The sequence below is a fragment of the Perognathus longimembris genome, chromosome 4, assembly GCF_023159225.1.
Source record: "Perognathus longimembris pacificus isolate PPM17 chromosome 4, ASM2315922v1, whole genome shotgun sequence".
Lineage (NCBI taxonomy): Eukaryota > Metazoa > Chordata > Mammalia > Rodentia > Heteromyidae > Perognathus > Perognathus longimembris.
The window spans coordinates 82,723,825-82,750,315 of record NC_063164.1 but is presented as its reverse complement, the minus strand read 5'-3'; the positions used below and the strand labels follow the sequence as shown (position 1 = coordinate 82,750,315).

The window sequence follows — 26,491 nt, the reverse complement described above, 5'->3', positions numbered from 1 at the left end:
TAAATGCAATGTGATGGAGGAAGAGAGCCATGTCCTCAGAATTAAGATATTCTTATGAGTAGCATAAGTGATCAGTGAGGTGGAGGGGTAAGGTTAAAAAGCATGGACTAGCATATTTAGGCTGCATGTTGAAATCAAATTGTCAGTTGAAATAAAACATATACATACCATTTCTTCTGAATAGGAAGAGAGAGACACATAACTTCCCAGCTATTTGTAAATGACATATTCAGATAGCCCTTGATCACTAACTGATCAACCTTGACAGGTGTTTTCAGAAAACTGTAAACACAAAGCTTTGTCATCGGAATGTGTGCGTGGGGAAGGTGGGCTGAGAGTGCAGCATTGGTGCTGCGAAGATGGGAACCTGGGAAGCCTGAGTGTATCCCATCAGGAAAGGAGAAATGTTTTCCTTTGGCTGTTGTTCCTCAAGTTACTTAAATGAGACTCATTGGCTATTGATCTGTACATATTGGGATTACAATAAAACATAATGGACCAGTTTCTTTTTCCCCTGGCTCACTGGACTGGCATCTTACTTTTTGGGAGTAACAAATCATGATCTTGAGTTTGGGGAAATAGTCTGGGATGTGTGTGTGGGATGCTGTCAGAAAGAAAGGCATAAACCTGAATGTGATTGTACAGCTCAATGGGAGGATGGTGGGGCAGTTCTATTTCAAGTATTAAGGCGTTCTTACATTCAAAACCTGACTGGCACTTCTCATCAACATATCCATGTTTCTTTTTCACAATGTTACTTATATCCTTTTAACTTGTCTCCTCCCCCCATCCTAACTGCTTTATTTATCTCTTTAATCTAATTTGTGCCATGATATCAAGCTTTCATTTTATCACTATTATTTTGTTTCTTTTTTAAAGTACCCATGGTGTGCCAGGCATTGGATAAATTAGAAATGATACATTCCCTGCTGTCACTAGGCTCACATATTTAAAGAGATATGACAGGCAAAATACACAGTAATTGGCAATAGGTAGTCCTCACACTTTTATTCAGCCTCCTTTTTGAAGCAACTTCATCTCTCTGAACAAGCCTAAGAAGTTGCCTGGATCAAAGGTGTCAAAAACCAGGAGGGTTTGGAACAAGTGTCAGAGTAGGCAAACGACTTTCCGAGTTGTGTCTCAGCTCACTGTCTGGCCACATACTCTCAGCTCTGCTGTCCTGCCTCACCGGTGCCGCTCAACACTCTGCCGCTTTCAGCTCCTCCGCTGCTTTCAGCATCCCACCCACAAGAATGCATCTTCCTGCACCACCTCCTGCACCCTTCACCTGGGATTGCAAACCCTGTCCACCAGCAGCCACTGGGCAATTTAGGGCTACAGCAGCTGCCAGCCTTGCAACGTGGGGATGTCCAGACAGGTGCGCACCCAGGAAACCAAAGTCCTCCGGGAGTTCCCCCCGCCCCCACCCCCCACCCCCGTTTCCCTTTCTCTCTTTTCTATGTATCCTGTCACGATCTTCTTTGTCTTTCTCCTGGTAACATACCACAGCCCTCTCCTGTCTGTAACTACACGGGAACACTGAGCCATCAGACCTTGCGGGGGGGGCTCAGCGAGTGTGTGTGTTTGGGGTGCATGAATGTTGACACGGCGCGAGTTGGTGTGTGTAAGAGTGCTGAGACGTGTATAAATGGGGTCCAATCGTAACCTCACTTTCTTCCTCTTTTACTTCCATCACCACCGTGGACCCGAGAGGCACAAAGCACTCTTTTCCGCAGCACTCAGGGTTGGGTACCCAGAGCTCAACCCGAATGCAGAGTCTCTCCCATCCTGCTCCCACTTCGCACCCGAAAGCTTTAAAGTTGCAGAAAACAGCTTCAGGGAGCACAGGACCAAGCTTGAAGGTGGTGTGTCCCGTGTATTCTCTCCAAGGGGAACAGGCTGAACCGAGGGTCAGGCGAATTCCGGTGCTAAAGAAGGAGCGATGGGAGAGGCCAAGGGGAGGAGGGAGGAGGGAGGGGCGCGGGTAGCAGCTGCTGGGGGCGGCAAGATGCGAGGTGGCTCCCCGGGGCCCCGCGCCCCGTGGCTCAGGGGACGCACCAGGCAACCAATGGCTGCGCAGAGGTGTACAGCAGATGGCGTCCGACTGCGCCGTTCCTTCCTCCACCTCCTCCTCCTCCTCCTCCTCCTCCTCTTCCTCTTCCACCTCCCCCTCCTCCTCCTTCAGTGCTGAGGAGCCAGAGTCGCCGCCGGGTTGCCAGACGCTGGAATGGGTGGTCTCTCGACACACACCACCATCTTTCTCGCAGTGGGGAAGCTCGGGACTCGGCGGCTCCCAGAGGCTGCGGCTGCGGCTCGGGCAGGGCGGGTGAGTGCGGCCGCGCTGCGCAGGGAGCCGGGGATGCCGGACCCCCCCGCGGGCTGGCCAGCGGGACGGGAGGTGGCAGCTGCCAGGGCTGGGGGGCGCGTCACCCGCGCAGACTTTGCTGATTCCTTGCCGGGCGGCTTCTCTAGCCCTTTCTCCCTGCCAGACGCGGGAACTTGGAACCGAAGCTTCCCGACGCCTCTGGCTCGGGGCTGCGGGAAGGTGGGCTACCAAGGCGCAGCGTGTGGGCACCCAGCAGCTGGCCAGCAGAGCGAGCGGGGGACACCCCACGCGCCACTTGGGCAGTCACTTCAGCCAACGGGACCGATCCAGGGGATGAGGTTCTGAGGAGCTCGCTTCCTGCCACCTCGCTTGCTTTGGAGGTACCACGGAAAGGTGCTAGGGCTTCCCATCCTGAGGGGAAGCGTAGGAGCTTAAGATTGGAGGGCGGGGAGTTCCGTGGGCTTTGCAAACAGGTTGATTTAGGGTTGCCTTTCTGAAGAGCGGACAGAGAAATTGGCTCCTGGATGCTCAGGGCCACTGGAGGATAGCCCAGCAAGCCAAGAAGTTTGTGCAGCTTCCTCTGATTTGTCAGTGGAGTGTTGGGGGGCGGGGGGGGGGCGCAGCAACAGTTTTCATTTCCACTGTCTCCTGTGGGTTGTGGGGGGTGGCGGAATGGGCACTCTTGGTCAGATGTGAGACACCATTGTTTTTCAAGAAAAAAGCTGGAGACAGGGTGTGAGAATGAGGGGCACAAGGAGAACAAAAGTGTTTTTAATTTTTTTTTAATTTTTGATAGCATCGCCCTTCTGCACTTGTCATCGCCTCACCTGTCCCATAGTATTAAAGTTACATGAATAAGAGAATGAAACCTCTGGCCCTTCCGGGGTTCCCACATTTTAACACGAAGTTGAAGAGCTTTCGGTATGTGAGTGAGTGCCCCCCCCCTCTCTGTCTCTCTCTGTCTCTGTCTCTGTCTCTGTCTCTCTCTTTCAGTGTGTGTGTGTGTGTGTGTGTGTTGATGACGAGGACATTAAGAGCTTCCTAGCTCTATATCTTTTTAGAAGAAAAGTAAAATAGGAGAAAAAATACCACCCTTTATTATGAAGGGAAGATTCTATGATCTAGCGCTACTTTTGCCTGTTGTAATCTCTGAAATCTGTGTGTCCCCTAAGAGCTCTTATGATTCATTTCTGTACAGCCAAGGTGGAGTTTGCCTGGGCTCATGGAACTTTGGTATGGCATATGGAAAATGCCAGGACTCATTGATTTTCTTATACTGCCAAGGTGGTGACTGGTAGCCTGCAGTTTCTCCCTTCCAGTACATTTGTGCCCTTGTACTTGACAGTCTGACAGGAAGAGCTGCCTGGTGTTTTTCTCAGTACACCTGTGAGTTCTTTGTTATTACAGAAGTGTTAATCCATGCAGGCAGGGGTCATACCAACTCACCTGTGTGGTGTGTGTGTTTGGACTTTTCCTCTTGACATGCAATCTTTGGATGTCAAAGTGATACACTTACCCCCCTATCACTGTCAAGGCAATCTGGGTTTGTTGGGTAGCTGGGAAGAGGTGATCTCCAGGGAAGTCTTTCATGCTCTTGACTCCACTCAGCTGTTGGTTCAGGGTTCCTAAAATCCACTTAGGATGTTACTAACCAAATCAAAAGTCCTATTCAGTTGTGAGCGAATGCTCACGTCTTTGTGGGCTAAAAGCTATAAAAAGCCCCTGTCTTGAGGCTTCACTTTGATGCACTGCTGTTTTTAAACCTCAATGCCATTAATAACAGGAACCTTCTTTCAAAACTTAATGTGGCTGGTTCTGTGATTTTGGCTGTAGATGAACCCAGGGAAGAGATTCACTGGATTCTGCTTCCACTTTCCCTAGCTATTGTTTTTTAAATGTACTTGCTGGGAGTTGAGGACTGGAGACTCTTTTTATTTTAGGCATATTGAAGTGGAAAAGAATTGTGAAGATAGTTCTCTTGACGCTGTAACAATATAGACACTTCTAAAGAATTTGTAGATGTCAGTGTGGAGTTAGAAAAATATGGGGTAATCTTTTACATTAGCACAGACAGGTTTAGAAGTCTTGAAGCATTCAGGGTTTTGAAAACTGAAGATTAATTTGGTAAGTGCAGAAAAGGACTTCATGCTGCCGGTGGGCTTTGATGGTCTATTTTAAGGGTTCATAACACAGTGGGCTTACTTTATATCTGCCTTAATATTTAAATCAATACCTGGAAGAAGATCTTTTTGATATTTCTTAGTCTTCTCACATTGTTTTTCATCAAAGTTATTACTTGTTAAAAACTTGAAAGGCAGGAGCACTGTTAGACAGAAAATAATTACTGATCATAAAAAACTGTATAAACACAGACTGCACTGTTTGAGGACTGACATTAATAAATTGGTAACTAGATGTACCATTCTGTTCTCTGTTGAGTGTGCCACTTAAGGGAAAGTAGAGAAGAAATTAGGGGAAAATGGTACGGCTACAATGTTTTTCAGAAGAAAGGCCATTAAGGACTTTGCCTACTGACGCATATCCTATTTCTGATGGAGATATTCTTTTTTTTTATTAATATCTGTTAGAAAACAAAGTTTGTCTCCAAGTCACTGCCTAAAGAAGCAGAATGAAAAGACAGGAGGAGTGTTCAAACAAAGAAATTCTAAGTCATGTCAACTCATTTTAATTGTACTTCTGAAGATGAGGCTAGAGTCATGATTCCTTCAGAGAAAAACAATCTTGCCAAACTGAAATTTTTCTGTACTGCACACCTTCGTAAAGATTAGACATTAGAGTAATAATGTTTATTCAAAATCCGGAATAGACAAGTGAAAGATACTTGACTGATCCTATTGAGTTAGTCAAAATGACAAATGATAAGTTATATTAAATAGGTGATTATAATAAACAGATTAAATAATTCTAAGTAGTGACAACTGTACTAGATGGCATACTGGAAAGAACAACATCATTGGCAACACAGCTTCTGAGATACTCTGCAGATGAACATTGAGTAGCAGAATTATACTGTAGGGTCAAAACACATTTGCATGAGCTCCTTTAATATGTTTCTAGATTTTTTTTTATGGTACTGGGGTTTGAACTCAGGCTCTCACACTTGTTAGGCTTGTGTTCTACCACTGTTTCTTGCTGTGTTTTTTTTAGGGAAGAGTCTCCCTTCTGCCTAGGTACATGCCCGAGCCAATATTTGCCTAATTTAGGCTTCCTATAGTTGCCAGGAAAGCAGGCAGATGCCACCGAGTCCAGTTTCCTTAAATGAAGACAGAGTCTTGAGGACTTTTCTGTCTATGATGGCCTGGAATCTCAACCTCCTACCTAGCTTGGAACGGCCAGGTATGCATCATTGTGCTTAGCTATGGTTTGAGAAGGAGTCTCAGAAATATTTCTGTTGGGCTGGCATTGAACCACATTCATTGCTATTTCAGCTTCCCAAGTAGCAATGTTTATAGAGGTGAGACCTTGGTGACCTAATATATTTAGACTTTTAAATTTGGACTACCCTTAAATACTTTATGATTTCAAAAGAAGATAATTCTTAACATTTAATTCTAAAAGAAGCAACTATAATCACCTTAGCACCAGCCAGCTTCCTATATATACCAAAGGCCCTTAATTTAGAGCTGTTAGCAGGATTAATATCTATGTGATAATTAACACATTAAATCTGTGAAGGTCGGAGGAATTTTTTTAAAGCTCCACTTCTAATTCTAGAATTTACTATTGTGATTTTGATTAGGAGTTGTGCATTAACAGATCTGGCACCCTGTTTCAAGCTGATAAAACCTTTTATTTACCTTTTACAATTTCTCCATTTACTAAGATTATTTGGCTAATTATTTTTAGTAAGAAAACAGGCATGACAACAGCCTGAGTGATTACAATCTATGGTGGGTATTGATAAAATCAAGCAAAGAGTATTAAGTTTTGCTCCGTTGTCTGCTGGTATACATTTCTTGACTGCGAAGTCAGTAGGACTCTTCATTATTGAATTCTTAGGATTATGCTTTAATTCCCAGTCATGATTCCAGGAGTAGGCCAGTAACGTAAAACATGAATTCATAATATGTCCATACTCTTATCATCCGTTAGTGACTTGTAATGAATACTCTATGCAGAAACCAGATCACGCATTTCATTTGAATGGGAAAAACAGCATATTAAGCATATTAGTGAAATCTAGTTACATCATCTCTTTTGGTCAAATTGTACAGTTTCCTCTTGAGATGATGTGGAATGGAGTTTCACTGTTGGTGAAGGCTCAGGTTTGTTGTAGAAGGTTAGAATTTGAACCCAAGCTTTATATGTCCAATGAACAATTAAGCTCTTTGGCTTAATCCTTTGATTCTGTGATCAGAAAATAGAGTATATTTAAAATAATAAAAAATCATGTAAGTGTTTGGCCCTTAGATAATTTTTCAATTAATGGGTTTAGAAAGTATAATTATTTGCTCTGATGAGGAACATTGTAGCATGTTTTTTGAAGTTAGAAAAAAATGTCTTCAAACAAACAAGCATAGATGTTGACTTAGATGAGGGGGACCCGTGAAACTGCATGGAACAAAAGGTTACCATCATTGAACTTAGGTAGTTTACAGCCAGAGACATGCTACTTGGTTTGGATTTTGCCTCTGTAGGCATATTTTAATTATGAGCCTTTAGTAATTAAATATGCCCTAGCTAAAAAACAGAATCTTAAGTAACTAATGCAGGAATATTTCTTGAGTGCCTAGACTGAAGAAGCTCTTTACTGTGTTCCACTTGCCTGCTTGAGGATTGGTTGCAGATTTGTGCCCTAGTGTTATGTTAGCGAATAGTTCATTACTTGCTGGAAGAATCACAACACTGAGGAAAGCTCTAAACTTCACAGTAGTTAGGCACGATTGCCTTGGTCTTCGGCTGTAGTTTTGTAGTAATGTGTAGTTTAATTATGGGTTCTTTTAGATGGCTACTTTAAAAGAGTACCATGTAGTATGTATAAATGAAGGATTTTAATTATAGTGGGACTAAGGCTTGCAGTAATCTCTTGCAGAGTTGGATCTACACTATTGATTTCTACCTTTTGTGCTTATGTTAGACATATTCAGGCAATTTGTCCAGCGTGCACTGATACAGCCTTACTGAAAGTAAAATATACTGAAGTATTTTTGTAGTAATAGGTAATTGACACCAAGCCCCCTGAAAATCTGCACCATGGATTGTCTGACAGATAAGGCAAGAAGGTTATGGGGTGTTTTCTAAGGTTACTACCAGAATCTTTGGATTTGCTTGTGCCTAAGTCACATCAGATGGTAAATTTTTTAAATGTTATCTCTGGATAAATAAATAAATGCAACATTTTACATAGTTGAACTTGAAATCGATCTACATTTTAGTGTTCTCTAACATTGGTATCTATTATAACATTAATATTATTTGTATAAATTTATGCTGCTTTGGTTCTGATGGCATCAAAACTCCTTTCAGCTGACTTATCAGTTCATATAAAGCCACTTTACTTCCAGGTTAATTTGTTTCCTACAAAAACAAATTTCTAACCCAGGTGGTCAGCTCTAATGGCAAATAAGCCCCACAGCTGTCTTGGAACTTTTCATCTAAGTATATGGACATGAGAGTAATTTAACAATTTTTTTCTTGGAGAAAAGTAATTTTTGTTTCTATTTTCTTCACTTATTGTCTTTGGGATTAAATCAATTTAGTTCAGAGTGATTTCTCTGATTAAGGATTACTGATAAGGACTTATTTCACCTGAATTGTCCTGCACTATAAATTGGAGTATCTTCTGAACAACCACATAGAGGCAAAAGATGTTGACTTTGAAGATTCTTTGAGGAAAATTCCTTGATGCTTTCTTGTGAAAGTAAAGATAAATGCTGTGACATGCATCCTGAAATCACAAATTATGCTTCTTGTACAGAAAAGAAAGAGTGTTCAGATCCTACAGCAACTTAACTGGTGCTAGCCATTCATTTCCTACTACTGTAACTAACTTTTTAAAGACTTACACCTATCTCACATGGCCCCAAGTCTTTCTTCAGTTATCCAAATTATGTCTATTAGTTAGATCCAGTTTTAGTTATATTTTCACTATGCTTTCTCTAATAATGTCAATTCAAAAAACCTGTCTCCTTCCAAACAGTTTGGGAGGTAAATTCTAATTTTACTGTTTGATTGAAATTGTTTTCTTATTAGCATCTTCTTGTGGAATTCTGATGATCTAGACTTTGAATTGGAAAGTGCATCTCTCTCTACTGAGAATTAGGGGAAATATTAGAGAGGAGAATGTGGTAGAGAATAGGGCTTGGATGAAAACAGCAGATTGAGGATCTGCAAAGAGAAGCTTTATAATCTCTATGTAGGCAATAAGAAGAGATACTAACTACTGATTACCTATGACATACTATATACCAGACTGAGTGCTTTAGAAACATCATTTATAGCCCTCATAATAATGTTGAAAGTTGGTACTGTTATTTTACCTATTTTCATATCAGCAAACAGGCTGAGGGACCTTTGACATCTTGCCTAAGGCCAAGGTAAGTTGAAAACCACAGAGCCATGATTTGTATCCTGCTTCACTGGACTACAAAGTTACCCAGCTGATTCTCTAGGCTGTGCTAAAGCCTGAAGTTTGGGCAGCTAGTTTTAACCTTTCCCGGAATTTCTTTAAAACACAGTAGCATATATACACTAATTAATTGCCAAGTGTCTGCAGATAGGAGAGGTGACTGCTGAGAAGCGCACTATCATCTATCTGCATGTAGGAGTGGTATTTGGCAAATGGGAAAAGACTGTATTTGGATTTGGCACAGTCCTAGTTAATGAAGATTGTATTTCAGAGTCGTAAAGCATTTTAGATATTCACAAATAAATGTGTTGGCTTCACAAGGAACCACCACAAGGTTCAGGAAGTAGAGACTTAGAAAATCCATAGCACATTCATCTTTTTATTTTGTCAGTAAGACAGACCATTTTACCAACTCCATAAATCTTACATTTGAGATTAGCATAAAGAGCAGTAAAATGAAAATAAGTTTATTTATCTATTTATATTATCTTTAAGTAGTTGTATAAAGAGATTTCCAACCCACACATTACTTTGAAAGGATAATGCATCTTGATCAGTGTCACCCCTTCCATTATTCTCCAGTCTCTCCCAACCCCACACATCCTCTCAAGTTACCTGGTTCCATATTTCATATATGTATAGGGAATATCATGGCTGTATTTTCCCATTTTCCTCTCACCATTGATCCTCCTCTTTTTTACCCCACTGAAAAAACTTTTTTCAGCTTTCTGGTATTCATTTTGTTAAACTGCAAGTTAGTTGTTCAAAAGAGTGACAACACTGGAATTCTTCTTTGTGTACAGCCTAACATCATAGTTTCATCAATTTGTTTGTATGTATGCATGTATACATAGCCCTGTACTTTGTTTCCATGTGTGATTATAATTTAGATCTACCTTGCATATGTGAGAAAACCCTTGTGCCCTTTGTCTCTCTGAGCCTGGCTTCATGAAATAAATCAGTTTTCACATGAGGTGAATTGCCAGTGGTCTTGGTCACTCTTGAGATTTGATTGAATGGTGTGGTCAGGTGGGTGCCCTTGTCTGAGCTCTTCACTTCCTGTGTGAAAAACTGGAAAGTGTCCTTGGTCAAAGAGGACACATTTACTGAGAAGAGAGGGACACCTTCTTTGGTTAAGTGCATGTAAGAAATCATGTTTGAAGATCTCTTTCTTGAGAATGTTTTGCTGGGTCAGCATGAGTCCTCTTGACATGAAACTGTGTGAGATTGTATAATAAACCCATTTCTATTACTAGCATCTCTTAACACTTTCTACAGAAATACACTGTTGGAAAATGATCAGTTTCCCTCTTTGCCTCTGGCAGAATTAGACACAAAGAACTACCAAAAATTGAAGTTGTAAAATGATTTTTAATCATTTCAGGAATGGACTTCTTCCACATTCAGAGTGGTCTAGGAGTGTGATAGGTTGTCTCAAGGCTATGTGAGTTTCCATGTCTTTGGGTTATTAAAGAAGAGGAAGAGCAACTGCTTACCAGGACATTCTGCACAGAGGATACATGTACTTTACAGGCTTTATTGAGTGCATACTTTGTGTCAGAAGCTGCTCTTATGTTTTAGTCCATGAAATCTTTGAAAAGACTTGTGAAGATGGCTGTATTGTGATTATTATTCTCATTGTGTACAAGCAGGAACAATAAGTAACTTGTCTAAGATCAGTACCTAGGCAGTCTGATTCTAGAGAAACATTGTTACACAGAAGTAGAATGCACATCAATAATTCACAAATTCACACTTACATCTAGTAGCCACCTGAAAAGATGGAAAAGGTACTGAAGTTAATTTAATAATATATATTCTTATTAACCTTGGATATCTAGAAAGTTTTAAAATCAACATGTGGTGATATGAACCTCTTGTTTATGTGATGCTTTAATTCATTGAGGTGCTAAGTCTTAAGTTCCAGTCTATATTTTATATTTACATGCACATCTCAATTCAGATGGTTTGTGTTTCAGGTGCTGTCCAACATGCCACTATGTCTATGTGGCTATGTCTAGAAGCCTGCTATTAGTATTGCCCTCTACTGATTGACTATTTACTGCCACATTTTTTAGTGCGTACACCACTAGTGTTTTCATAGATGAGGCCATTCATCTATTTATTCAGTTTGACCTTAAATACCAGCACACATAATCTTTAGAAAAAAAGAGAAAATACTTAAAAATTTTCTGTGACTTCTCTCAGAAACCCATTTATTGTCAAAATCTGTAGGATAGGAAGATTTCTGTATCTCTCACCTAAAAAACAACAACAACAAACCAAAACAAAAAACCAAGATTCTGAATCCCATATGCCTTTCATGGGCAAAGATAGAACATGTCTGGCTTTCTTTCACTTGACAACTATTCATACGCAGTACAACAACACCAAATCACTTTTCCCTTCTTTTTCCCTAGCTAAATGATCCCCATTTCCTTTGAACTGTTGTTTTCCTGGTTTTGCTAGAGTATTTGTGCAGCCTACTGGGTAGAAAATGTGCATAACCTGGGATCTGCCTATCTCTGGGGAACAGAGAAGGAAAAGGACAAACTTTAACTAAAAATCAAGCCTCACCAGTTTTTCTAATTTATACCCAATTTCCTAGTTTCTCAGTCCTCTTTCATTGTATTTTTATGATTACTGCAGCCTGAAATGACCTGCAGTCCACCAAAGTAATATTTATGTATTCATCAAAATGTGGTAGTTTTTTTTTTTTTGGTAGGATTGCTTCATTTCCTGGCAGGTTGCATTCTTCTCAGTGATCTAAAGGGGTTTTCTCAAGTTGAATTTCTGACAGTAACCGACCCTCTGGGCTGTGACATGCTTCAATTGAAAAAACAGAATGTGACATGCCTTTCATTGTGAGGAACATTAAAAAAAAAAGTCCTGTGTTTCCTTTGTGAGTGCAGCCTCCATTGAGTTGTTGATGATGGTGTGATATATTTTAATAATTACAAGTCTCTTTCAGCGGGGGTGGGGTGGGCATATCACACAGGTAGCTTAATGCTGACTTGAGTTACTTATTAAAAGAAAGATAGTAAGAAAAAGGCTTCTGTTAGAAAGACAAATTCTAAACTTCATAGGGAGGAATTTCCTTGTGGAGACAGACTCTAAGGATGTGTAATCTAATACTACGTGCATGCTTATTAGATATTTCATTTGGCTTACAGAGTTGGTGGAATTAAAACATAATGTTTGTGGATATAACATATTCCCATTGAAGCTCTTCTCTTAAGATTTTCCCCTGTAACCTCACAGTTCACACATAGCAAGACAAACAAATGCAAAATGCACGATGTGTTTTCTAGTAAGCTATATGCATAAATTCACAAATATTTATTGAACAACCACTGTGTCCATGGCACAGATTGGATAAAAGCAACTTGTAAGGTAATAGTCCCAGTTTCTAGGAATTTATAGTTTGTCTGCAGAGATAAGACATGCACATCCTCTGCCCTTGGCAAAACCAAATCACCTTATTTATCCATGTCTATCTCTCTTATGGAGGATGAACCCCATAAGAACAGACAATGCATCTTACTTTTATTCAGATCCTCATCACTTTGTAAAGAGTAACTGCACAAAAGGTATATGTTTTGTTAATATTTATCTTTAAATAGTTGTACAATGGGGCTTCAACTTAGCATGTTCATTTATGTGTACAATATATTTTAATAATGTCACCCTTTCTATCATTCTTGCATCCTACCTGCCATTGGACAATTTCTAGTTTCTTTTCTACATATGCACATTTCATATTGTGACTGTATTCATCTACTAGTCTCCTCTCCATTCATCTGCCCCCTGTCTCTTAGCTCCTTTCCCTTTGTATAAGGCATGTTTCAACTTTCTAGTATCTTAACTGTCTGTTACTTGATCAAAGACGTTAAAAGTTATATGTTGAGTTTAATGAAAGGGGTGCGTTTATTTTTGTATTTATTTTTTGTTTGTTTTTATTTATACATTATTTATTTATTGTCAGAGTGATATACAGAGGGGTTACAGTTTCATGTGTAAGACAGTGGGTATATTTCTTGTTTATTGCCAGTCCTGGGGCTTGAACTCAAGGCCTGAGCACTGTCCTTGGCTTCCATTTGCTCAAGACTAGCACTTGAGCCACAGCACCACTTCTGGCTTTTTTTTTTTTTTTTTTTTTGTGGTGCTGAGGAATTAAACCCAGGGCTTCATATATACGAAGCAAGAACTCTTGCTACTAGGCCATATTCCCAGCTCCAAATAATAACATGTTTTCTTTTCTTTTTTTTTATCCAGTCCTGGGCCTTGAACTCAAGGCCTGAGCACTGTCCCTGGCTTCCTTTTGCTCAAGGCTAGCACTCTGCCACTTGAGCCACAGTGCCACTTCTGGCCATTTTCTATATATGTGTGGTGCTGAGGAGTCAAACCTAGGGCTTCATGTATATGAGGCAAGCACTCTTGCCACTAGGCCATATTCCCAGCCCCACATTTCTTGTATAACTTCTTACTTCCTCCCTCATTTCCCCCTCTGCCCCATTTCCCTCTCCCCCCATGAGTTATTCAGTTGGATTACACCAAATGGTTTTGTAAGTATTGCTTTTGGAATCATTTGTCTTTTTATCCTTTCTCTCTTGATTTTGATATTCCTTTTCCCTTCCTTAGTTCTAATACCAATATATACAGTATACAAGGTACTCAGATGAGATACAGAGATAGCACAGGGACAAGCACAGGAAGGGGATACAAGAGGAACAACAACAACAAAAAACTGTGCTTTCACATGGCATGTTAAAAATGATTACAACAGTGATATAACACTTGTTTCCTATAACATGGAGTTCATTTGTCTTAGCATCATCCTATGTATTCATGTGGGCATAGCTATTAGTCTCTTGTGATCTTCTGCTATGAGTAGTCTAAACCTGTACTAATTATTTCCTATGAGGGAAACCATAGAGTACATGTTCCTTTGGATCTGGCTCACTTCACTTAGTATAATTTTTTCCAAGTGCTTCCATTTCCTTATAAATGGGGCAATATCATTCTTTCTGATAGAGACATAAAATTCCATTGTGTATATGTACCACATTTTCCTGAGCCACTAATCTACTGAGGAGAAATGAGAATGGCCAAGAGACACATGAAGAAGTACTCTACATTACTGGCCATAAAAGAAATGCAAATCAAAACTGTGTTATCACTGTATCTCATCTGAATACTCTGGATACTGTATATACTGGTATTAGAACTAAGGAAGGGAAAAGGAGTATCAAAATCAAGAGACAAAGGATAAAAAGACAAATGACTCCAAAAACAATACTTACAAAACCATTTGGTGTAAACCAACTGAACAATTCTTGGGGGGGGAGAGGGAAAGGAGAACGGAGGAGGGGGGAAATGAGGGAGGTAGTAACAAATTGTACAAGAAATGTACCCACTACCTTACAAATGAAACTGTAACCCCTCTGTACATCACTTTGACCATAAATAACCAATTATTTTTTAAAAATTGTGATTCTACTTCAACCCAGTAAGAATGTCCATTATCAGGAAAACTAACAACAAATGCTGGAGGGGATATGACCAAAAGGGAACCCTACTACATTGTTGATGGGAATGTAAGCTTGTTCAGCCACTCTGGAAAGCGGTATGGAGATTCCTCAGAAGGTTAAATATAGAGCTCCCTACGACCCAGCAGCCCCACTCTTGGGCATCTACCCAAAAGATTACAAGCAAGAACACACTAAAGCCATCAGCACAACAGTGTTCATTGCAGCCTAATTTGTCATTGCTAAAATATGGAACCAACCCAGATGCCCCTCAGTAGATAAGTGGATCAGGAAAAGGTGCATTTATTTTATTCATACAGGTCAATATTAATTTCATTTGCACACATGAATTAAAATGGAGTTATAATGCCATATTTAGGATGGAACCATCTCTATAAAATTTTCATTTTAAATTATGTGGGTAAATAAAGTCTGGTCTCAATCACTCTACTCAGTATCACCTTAGTAGCTCTAGTGCAATGGTTCAGTTACCCAAGAAAAAGATGTGTTCACCTAAAGGGCATATGGATCTTGTGTTTTCACCTGCCAGGATCATACTGAGACTTAATTTAAGTGACAAACTTTAATATTAAACAAGAACACCTTGAAGAATCTTGTCATTGAACCATACCAAGTAATCCTCTAAAGTACATATTTGGGAAGGGGGAAACAGAGCAGGACAAACATGAATCTATAAGCTGGGCCTGTAGTGTGTTTGCCTAAAAGACACAGGGCTTGTTGATTCTATGAACTACCAACAAGCAGACATATACACATGCATGTGCACATACTCATACTTTCTCTCTCTCACACACAGAATATGTGTCTCTTTATGCGTGCATGAGGATCCCAGTGTCTATTGAAAAACATATTGCCAAACAAAACCAGAATAACTGCTTAATATCTTCAAAGAAAAGGAATCAGCCAAATGATATTAGTGCTATGTAGTATGCAGTTTTGGATATCCCATCAAACATACAAAATTTGTTGCATTGCTAGTTTGGTTACTTGAGCCAAGTATAGAAAAGTGAATGTAAACAGGACAGATTTCAGATCATCAGGAAGCCACTTGATTAACATTTTGCATACAGAAGAATTCATTGCACCTCAATTTTCTTCCTAGCCTATTTTGTTACTCAAGAAAATTTTAGCCAGTGCTGCTATGCACTATTTGTCCAGAGTTGGGTTACATAGTGATATACTAAAATTGGCCATTTCCTTTCTCATTGAGGGATTTTCATGGAGTTTGGACAGCATTAGGAAGAAAAAGAGGGTTCCAAAGAAAAATAAATTGCATCTGCATTATAAAGGACTAGAGTCAGCAAAGAAAGGAAGGAATTGGGCTGTCTGTCCATATATTTGTTTTTGTCATTATTTTCACAACATGCTTTCCAATTCTGGGCTGTATATGTTATTACACAACATTGATATTCTCTTTAAGATAAGGTCTTAAGTCGTGTAGCGTTTTGAAGTGGATAGCTTGAGGAACCTCTTTAAGATTGATTAGAAAACAACAACAATGACCACATTCTTCTGCAGCCTGCATTGCAAACAGAATGGAGAGCCAAAGATACTCAGTTTGCTGATTCACATAAAATTTGGTAGTGTTCTCAAACTCTGTGTTTTGAAAACTTGTGATGCTCACAGTCTAAATGGAGTTGAGCCCAAAGCCTTATGACATGAAATAAACAGTTTTGTTCTGGCATTTGTTGACATATTGGAGGGAAATGTACACAGGGACAGAAGTATCCATTGATTTGGCAATGAAGTTGTCAGGCATAGATGTTTGGTAAATGCCTACAAGATAAAAGCACCTGAAATAGCAATGTAGTCATTCAGCTCCAATAACTGAAAGCTCAGATGCTCAAAACAGTATGTAATTATTTATGCTGTGAAGATTTAGGAAGTGAAAATAGAACAATAGGATTTAATTGGATACCTATGCAGGTACATGTGCACACCTACAAAAAATGCATGAGCACCCATTTGAATGATTGGAAAGTGAATTCAAGATGAGAAATGAAAAAGAAAATAAAACAAGATGCAAACAATTTCAATAAAAGTGAAAAAGAATTTCCAGCTGTTTGGGATTTGATGGGTTGTCAAACATAATTTGATTGAACCCAACAAATGTGATAATGAGAAAAGATGAAGGGATGAAGGGAAAGAAAGCATACTACTACAGAGATATAATGAGATGCAAAGGAGGAAGAAATCTGTATACTCAGTCAGGTTGTATATACATTTTCTTGGATTTAGAGAAAGCTTATGAAGAACAACAACAATAAACCAAATGGTATCATGAAATGAAAGGGCGATATAGTGAGATTTAATGTTTTTTTTTCATGTACAGTCATTGGTTCACACACAGTACAAGCAATCCCAAGTCTTTTCTGTTCAAAACAAGGAATCCAAGCTAGACATTGATGTTCACATCTGGAATCCTAACTATTCAAGAGGATGAGTTCTGAGAATCACGGATCAAACCAGCCTGGGTAGAATAATCTACAAGACTCTGTCTTCAATTGACCAGCACAGAACTGGAAGTGGCTGTATGATGTGGTTCAAATGGTAGAGCACTAGTTGTGAGCAGAAAAGCCAAGCCAAAGCTGAAGGACTTGAGTTCAAGCTTCAATACTGGCACAAGACAAAATACAAAACAAAAACAAATAAGATTAAGAAACCAAACAAGGGATCTGTACTGGACTGCTTTTCAAGAGCCCTTTTTGCTCTTGTCATCTTTTCAAATTCTAGCTTCTGAAATTAGTGAAATTGCTCAATGTCTCCACTTTGCAGTCACCCTTCAAACCACCTATTCTGGCTTCTGCCCTTACTTCTTTAGCTGAAATAGTTCTTGTCAAGGTCACAAATTGCTTCCCAATTGTCAAATCCAGTGGATGTTTTCCAGTCTCTATTTATTATGATGATTAAGAGAGGAATCTTAGTGTGTAAGGAGAGCCAAAACTGAATTGGCAAAGTCCCTATGATCCTGCCATTTTGATTCTTTCATCTAAAGCTGCCAAAATAACTACTGAAGATTTAGACAAGTAAAATGGGTAATTTTAGACTAAGTGTACAGTAAAAGGGACTGAAATGCAGGACATTTTGCTAAAAAAATAGAAAACTCCAACTAAAATTGAAATTAGCATGTTTGCCTTCACAAACTGAGCAAAGACAGGAATACATAAAGGGAAATTTAATTAGAGTTTATTAGCAAACATATAACAATACTTATGGCAGACGTCCTGATAACTTTTTAGTGGAAATGTTACTAGGTACACAGACATGTTTCTCTTTCATAGACCACTTTGAAGCCACATGGTAAAAGAAGCAGCATTTTAAAGGGAGGCACAAAGATGAGCATGAACTCAGACATAGATGTCCCATGAGCACCCAACATTCATGGATCCAGATCATGGACAGAATTCAGGACATGCTTGTAGACTATTTAGCATTATCACTGAAGTCCTCCTTCCAAGTTTTCTTTCAGCAGTTCTACATTTCTTTTTCTTTTTTTTTTTTTTTTTGGCCAGTCCTGGGCCTTGGACTCAGGGCCTGAGCACTGTCCCTGGCTTCTTCCCGCTCAAGGCTAGCACTCCGCCACTTGAGCCACAGTGCCGCTTCTGGCCGTTTTCTGTATATGTGGTGCTGGGGAATCGAACCTAGGGCCTCGTGTATCCGAGGCAGGCACTCTTGCCACTAGGCTATATCCCCAGCCCCAGTTCTACATTTCTTTAGCTGCATCTTCTTCATATTGCCAAATGACTCTGCCTTCTTCTCCTGCCTTTCCTGCATAAAATCTGTCACTAGATCTACACCACCCAGACTGCCATTCAAAGTCTTGTTTGAAGTCTTACACAGTTTTTTTTTAATATTTTCCCCTATAATATTGTCTCCATCAGTTGATCTTCTGAGGCTGCCACAGTTGACTCTGAAACATATGCCATGTTCTTTTCCTTCCTGTGACTCAGGGCAAGCCTTGGTGTCTTTTCTGTCTGTCTCTCCACTTTCTCCACCCAGTCTTATCTGAAGGAGCCGAATGTGTGCTGTACTTCCAATGAGTAGACCCTGCCATTCAAAGCCTACTCCAAAAGCCTATTAATGATCTTGCTTGGAATTTGCATAAAGACAAGGAAAGCTGGGCTGTATAGTTACATGAGAAATGTTTTGATGTACCTTTGATTAAAAAATACCACAGTGACCTATTTAATAATTGATGGTTGGAATTTCTCAACTAAATTCTTAGATGCTTGCTTGTTGACAAGATAAGAAATGGTATAGTAAGTTTATATTCTGGATTTATTTTTGCCGCCTCTTCTTCATTTCACCAGAACTCTCTACTTTAAGAAGATTCCAGAGACAGGAGAGATTGAAGTAGAGAAATGTTAAGGCAGTTCTTTTAAAAGAGAAAAGATACATTAAGACCATGAACACCATTAGGAGCAGACATTTATTAAACACCTGCCCTGGGCCTTTCAGTTAGCTTGCAGGTTACAGAGGAATTCTAAGTGCCCTAGTGCAATGCCAGGAGATTTGTCTAGAGAAAAAGCACATCAGCTCATTTTCAAAAGAGACTTGGGGCATCAAAATCATCCCCAAAGCACCCTTTCAAATCCAACAAATCCAGCAAAACTCTGGTTAATGATATAGTTGTGTTTATCAGAGCTAGCATTAGCTAAAATTTATAGCACACTGGAGTGTACAGTATAGATTTATTTTTTTGTTCTGTGTGCACATTTGAGTACACTAGATCCTACTGTATGATTTCTGCATTATTATTATTCCTTTTTGGGGACACATATTATGTTAAGTAGCTACTGAGGTTTCTTACAATTTTTGTTTGTTTTGTGATATGTTATTTAATTTGTGTGTGATTGTGTGTACACATATGCATGCTGTGTCCTTAATGCTAAGATCTTGATCAGAAAAATATCTGATTATTATAATTCACAATGTTTTACCTCTGGGATATATCAAATTTATGTCCCAGTTTTCATGGCATATTGAAACACAAAGAGAAGTGTCTTTCTTGGGGTATGGCATTAGTAAGAATATTGTTTTAGTGTAGTTTATATCCTAGTTTTCCTTTTCAAGTGAATATTATAATTTTAAGGTCCCAATCCTGGTATTATATTTACATTCATTCTATTATACTAAGTATATTACTGTGTATATAGTAGGAACTAACAGAAATTTCTCCTCCTCCTCTTTCTCCTTCTCCTTTAAAATAGAATGGTACTGTGGTTTGAACTCAGGCCCTTGTTATGCTCAGCTTGCTTCCCTCAGCTAGCACTATGTCATATGAGCAACTCTGCTTTTTATTGATTATTTTGAAGACAGAGTCTCAGGAAATGCAACAAACTTTGAATGGTGATCCTCCAGATCACAGCTTCCTGAGGAGTTAGACTCACAGGCATGAGCCACTGGCACCCAGCTAATTAAAACATTTCTTAAATGAATCATATTAGAGTTAGAAAAATATCTTAGGAACTTTACTGAATGTGGGTTAATCTTGCTTTGATAATTTAGAGTTACTTTAGGAACTTGGAGTATTCCCAGAAACACGAAGAAAATCAATTACCATTGAATAGGACTATAAATTCTGTTTACTTAAGTTTTCTGGGGTTTCAGACATATAATAAATGGGATTTCACTATAAATAGGAATAGATAAGTAGACTCATTCAGTCTACAATAAATATATGGGAGAATGTAAACAGCCTAGTTATTGATGCTAATAGGGCCAGTCCCACAGAGGAGTTGATGTCACTCTTATTGAGAAAAATACAGTTTTCAGAGAATAATGCTCACAAATTGTGGAAGAGAAAAGATGTCTGGTCTAAATCTGTGTAAATGTAAAGGCTAGAGTTTAATGAGCAAGTTGGTAAATACTACAGGCATCCTGCACACCACAGATATGGTGGGCATGCATGTGTGTGTCTGTCTAACTGTCTGTCTGTCTTTCTGTCTATCTTAATCCATTGAATGCTGCATCTGAAATAGAGCACCAGAGAATGGGTAATTTTATAAGAAGAGTCATTTATTTTCTAATGGTTCTAGAAATGGTTAGGTTAATGATTGAGGTAGATGTATTTTCCGGTTCCATGATGGGGCCTCATTGCTGAGTACCATAGAGAGAACCCATTCCAACAAATATTTGTTTTCTGTGGTGACATTGTTCTATACATGACCCAAGTAAAACACTAATACTTAGGGATGAAGCTTCAAACACATGAATTTGGGGAGGGGACAAATTTTCAAATCATAGCAGTGCTTTAGTCCATTTAGATTACTTCAACAAAAATACCATCAATGGGTGGCTCAAAATCAACAGAAATTTGTTGCTAACAATTGTAGAGGCTAAATCCAAGGTCAAGGTCCTGGCAGATTTAGTGTCTGGTGAGAGCCTGCTTCATAGTCTATAGATGATACTTCTCACTGTGAGATCACATGGCAGAAGGAGCAAGGCAGCTCTCTTGGGGCCTTTTCAGAAGGGCACAAATCTCCTTCATGAGGACTTTGTTGCTATAACCTAATCACTTTCCAAAGACTAATTGCAATGCTTACATTGGAGGATAGGATTCCCATACATGGATTTTGATGAGGGTACAAACTTTCAAAGGATAGGTGTGTGTGTGTGTGTGTGTGTGTGTGTGTCTGTGTGTGTGTCTGTATCTGTATCTGTATGTGCATGCATGCATGCTTGCTTATTAATATGTGTTTGGCTGTTCTCTTTTTAGTTCTGCTTTCCTTTCATTGAACTTGACTTTCTTTGCTTAAATTATACTTTTATTAACTTAAAGGAGTTGTACAAAGGGGTTACCATTCAACAAATCAGTTCATGAATACAATGCATGTTGATTGATATCAATTCTTTCATCATTCTCTTCCACTCTCCCTGAACTTGTCTTTATGCAGGGCAAACTGATTTCAAGTTTCACCATTGATCTCCATCCTCTAGTATCTAGTGTCGATCTCTAGTATCATTTCCACTATAGAAAATCTCCCTTTCACAAAACGACTCCCGAGACTTTACAAAAACTTTTCTATAAGGTTCGCTTTCAAATACATAATTTTTGAATGAGTTATTAAAAATTGGATTTTTATCAAAAATATGATCTTTTAGAATGAGCATTTAAATCGAGATGCATTTGTGACTTTTCATGCTTTTCCTTGAACAATCAGATATTAGATTGTTAGTACTCCTCATGCCTTCAGAAAGGTGTAAAACAGGTCATCTTTGGGGCTCGAATTAAGAGTAGAATAAGCAGGAGAAGATAGCAATCTTGGAGATCAACGCAGATGCTACCAATGAATGTGACACATATCAGGCAATGTAAAAATAACAGTAAAATGTTGTAGTCTGGAGACAGGGCTCAAGTGGTAGAGCAAGTGCAGCAAGTACAAGGTCCTGAGTTCAAATCCAGTAACCCCAGCAAAAAAGTAAAATGCTTCATAAAATTTTTCAGTACAAAAAGTAATGCCTTAAAAAGAACTAACTGATTACTTGTTTTATGATTTTAAAATATACATTTGTAAAATTACTAGTAAGTTTTATAAGTAGTTGTTTTCTACTTACTTTGCATTTCAAAAAGTACATGTATATATGTGCATGTGCCTCTTCAAGTTAATTTAAAACAAATTGTTATTTGTTTTGTCACTGGGAAAATAAGGATCAAATTATATTGTTAGCCTTCTGTATTTGAGGATTCCATATCTGTGGAGTCAACCAACCTCAGGTTGAAAAAGATTAGAAAAATTACATGGGTACCAAATGTGGACAGAATTTTTTCTCGTCATTATTTGTTAAATAATACAGTGCAACAGCTATTTACATAGCACTTCCATTGTATTAGGTAGTACAAGTCATTTAGAGATGCATTGAAGTAGAGAGGAGAATATGCATAAGTTATATGCAAATATTGTGCATTTTATGTAAGGGCTTGACATCCTCAGACTTTATAATTCCAGGGAGTCTTAGAACCATTCCCCACAGGTGCTGTATTTGGCCTCGTCATTACTTCCTGTTGGGCTTCCTCCTGTTTGTCCACTCTAGCCCCTGACTATTTCCCATGCCTGGCAGTCTTTACTTACACTCCAGCTGTATGGACTCCTTCCTCCCACACTCCTGTTTCTTTACTCTCCATCTATCTCCAGTTCCTTGTCCCTGTGCCCTTCTCCTGTTATCCATGACTGGCTCCTATTCTTCTCTCCTCAAATAAGTGCTGTTGCCTGTTTCTTCAATGGATTGCATGCTCTGTTACAATGCAATATATATGTTACTTTAAAAAGCCATCATACTATACAAAATCACGCAATAAAAATTCCTAGAGCTTACAGAAAAAGAAGGCATGACTCAATATTCAAAAATATCCCCTGTGAGAAAAGGCCAAGATGACCTCAAGTTCTTCAATATTTTCCCAGATTGAAGTGCAGGCTAGGTCTTCCATCCTTAAATCAAGGCAAGCTTTGTGACTGGCCTTAAAATTCTAATAAAGAAGTCATTTTCTGCCCATATCTGGGCTCAGACCTAAAGTTGATACAATTTCTGTCCTGCAACATTTGCTTTTGGAGCCCAGCCAATTGCCATACTATGACAGGCCCAAGCCACATGGATCACCTGCTTATACATGCTCTACTTCACAGTCTTACTTGAACTCTCAGCCAACAAACTGTCACAACTTTTGCCACCACAGTGGACTCTCTTCAATGTCCTGCCCAGTCAAGCCTTCAGATGACACTAAACTTAGCTTCAAAGATAGGCGAGATCCCAGGGGAATACTAGTCCATTGAGCTCCACTGCAGAACCATAAAAAATGACAGTGCATTGTTATTTTTAAGCTTCTAGGTTTTGAGATGGTTTCTTAAGGAGCAATAGATGACTGAGCAGAAGCTGACGCTAAAACTGTAAGCTCCAGGAAATTTGGGACATGTTAGTCTTCTCTGCACTATCCATGCTTCTAGTCAAATGCTTGCCCTGTCATAACTAGTTGAATGAACGCTGTAACCAGAAAAAAATTAAAACAATAACAGTAAAAACTTTCCCAGTGACCAAGCAAATAAAAACTCAGAAACTGAAATAAAATGATATTATGTTTTTGCATGTATAAAGCAGTTAATAAGTGCATTCGTACTTCAACAACTGTGGTGTTTTTGCCTTGAAAAAGATCAGTAGTTTATTTGTGTATGTGGGTTTTAGCAAGGCTGCTGATTGTGAGCTGTGAATAGATGGGGATTTATCTGGAATCTGCCTGAGAATTCTAAGACGGAATGGGAGTGGTGCAAGGTGAATGGGGGCCTGGGAGAGCTATGTGCTTCTGTTGTGTGTTTTTACTTCCTGACTCTCTCAGAGATTTTCAGTGTTTTCCACAGACAAAGTGGTTGAATAAACTAACACAAAGTAAGCCAACACAAAAATCATGGTATACTTAAATTGTTCTCTAATATGTCAATTTCACGTTTTCAAAATAAGCACTGCAGCAGCACCGACTATACAGTGTTGTGAATTTATGTTGATTTGAGTGAATTTCTGTGGATGGCCACCTTTCCCATTAGACTAGGCACTTACTGTAAATCAGGGCTATTTTGCCCTTCCAAATTAATCCCACCATCTGATGTATTGCTTAGCTGGTTGTGGGAAAAATGAATGAATGATTGGATCTTTTTGTTCCTTTCTTCTCCTCGTGTTTTATCCATCCCCATATTCCTGTTAAACACCTCAGGAGTGAATGGGTTCATGGTTGATTGTGGTATTGTATATCATTACCTAGAGTGAAAAATCATGGAATGGTTTCTCCATGAATTAGCCACACTGTCCTACCATCTGGCAGAGAAACATTGAGAAAACAGAGTATGCGCCAACTTGTTCAGTGGAGGGATTTAAGAGAGGTACTGTCCAAAAGATGTTTTTGAAAATGAAAAGCAAACAGAGGATAGTAAGACAATTCAGAGCTTAGGCACTGCCATAAGCAGCTGTTCTCCCAAGCACTGGAAGGGCCAATGAGGAGTGTGGTATTACCAGGGTCCAGGAGCAAAGCAATCCAGGGACTCATGGAGAAATCATTGCCATGGCTGAGAATGTTGCTCTAAAAGAGCTAGAGGGAGGGTGGGAGTGGGGGATGAGCAGAGAATGTAACCAGAGCCTGTTTATCAAGGAAGTGTGAGAGATGTCATTTTTAGGAATCTGCCACCTGCTCAACAGAGCAGAGCAAAGGGTAAGGCCAAAGGTGATGAGGTAGATGATCACTATGGCCTCCTGTTTCATCATCTCTTTTTCAACAAATCAAATGAACAATGGTATCAGTGCTTCCTTATGAGTCATTTTTGGAAAGGTTCTTTCATCAGTTTGGTAAGATTCAAGGCGGTTAGGATTTTAATTAGACTTTCCTTGAGAGAACTTACTGTGTAATGGATTATTAATGTTGGGAGTGTGAAGTGTAGGCTGCACAGATCTACTGAGCCAGAGGAGTTTAATGTGGGTCATGATAAAGTCTGTTTTTTCCAATGAGTTGTAATGCAAAATCTTATTTTTTCGAAGCAAGGTCTCTCTGTAGCATCAAATGACAAAAGCAATGTGGTATTCTTCACCTTTACCCTAGCTTATTTCCTTGCAGTTCACAGGAAATATTATCATCCAAAAATTATATTTCCAGCTGCATATTAAAGTATTCTCCAGGGCAAAACAAAAGTAATCAAAATGGAGCTTTTACAAATAATAATTTTGAGCACAGATTCTCTGTGAAACTGAGGACATTCTTTCAACTCAGACTGCCTTTTTTTAAATTCAGCTTATTCCTTGTATCATTTAGCACAATGCTCTGTGTTGTAGAAATGGCTGGTATCGTATGTGTGTGTGTGTGTGTGTGTGTGTGTGTGTGTGTGTGTGTGTGTGTCTAAGATAGTAAAGGGCTTAGGCTATTGAAGAAACAATATTTATTTTGAAGGCCTTATTCTTTGTGATTTTAATTTGTAAAATATGTGAAAGAAAAAGTATTCAAGCACACAAGCAAGGCATTCTAAAATAACTGGTTAGCCAGTGGGATATGGTGGTCTATTCTGAGCATGAGGGAGGCTGGGACAGGACTGTTGTGAGTTCTCGGCCAGCCTGTTCATAGTGAGGTTTTATCTCTTAGAAAGAGAAATAGAGACAGGAAGACAGAGACAGACAGAGCCAGGTAGAGATAGTAAGGCAAAGACAGAGAGACAGAGACAGTGAGCAACAGAGACAGAGAGATAGAGACAGATAGAGAGAAAAAAAATAGCGAGCAAGCAGTAGTTTATGCCTGTATATAATCCTAGCTATTCAGAAATCTAATAAGCTGGAGGATTTCTACTTGAAGCCAGCCAGGGCATACAATCCAAAAGACTCCATTTCTAAACTAAACAACAAAAATCTAGGCATGGAGGCTTGACTCAAGTGGTAGAGCACTAGAGGAATGATCACACGCCCTGAGTGTAAACCTGGTGCCAACAAAGGCACAATCATCCTTTAAAAGTAGATGTGAATATAATAAAAATCATTTAATTTTTAATAACATTATCTTACATTTCCAAAAAACTTGAATTACCTTTACAGGATAACATTTCCTTCTGAAACTGAAAGATACTAAATGAAAGATATGTTTTTATTCTTAGTCTATGACATTATCATCCTGATGAAATATTTGTTAACCTTTTGCTATTGGTAGCTCCATAAAGCACACTTTACAAGGCAAGTTACAGTGACACCCACTGGCTCTGTAAACTGGGATAAAACATGAGAATACATGTAACGTTTTAGTGCTCCATATGTAAGAAGTCAACAAATACATGTCTTCATTTTCTTCCCATTGCATGACAATCTCAATTTTTGTAATGCCATTCATCCTAATGGCAGCAGACGTTACATTAGCTAATTGTAGGCTAAGTTCACCCTATTACCTTTTTCCCTCATTCCCCTCCAGATATTCCTCCCACTTCTTTCCTCTGGAGGATTCTTGCTGTGAATTTAGCCTCAGGGTCCTGCCATAGTTTGAGCTGGTTTCCCCTTAGTTGTAAAATGCTGTTTGTA

General features: G+C 39.1%; 1 protein-coding gene across 1 annotated transcript in view; it reads left to right on the top strand.

Annotated features, from left to right (window-relative positions):
• The first annotated feature begins 2,233 nt into the window (after window positions 1-2,233).
• Thsd7b (thrombospondin type 1 domain containing 7B) overlaps window positions 2,234-26,491 on the top strand; it is an 873,729-nt gene continuing 849,471 nt past the window's right edge. Inside the window, exon 1 of the mRNA XM_048345548.1 lies at window positions 2,234-2,326. The gene's annotated coding sequence lies outside the window, so the exon portion shown is untranslated. The remainder of the gene's footprint in view (window positions 2,327-26,491) is intronic.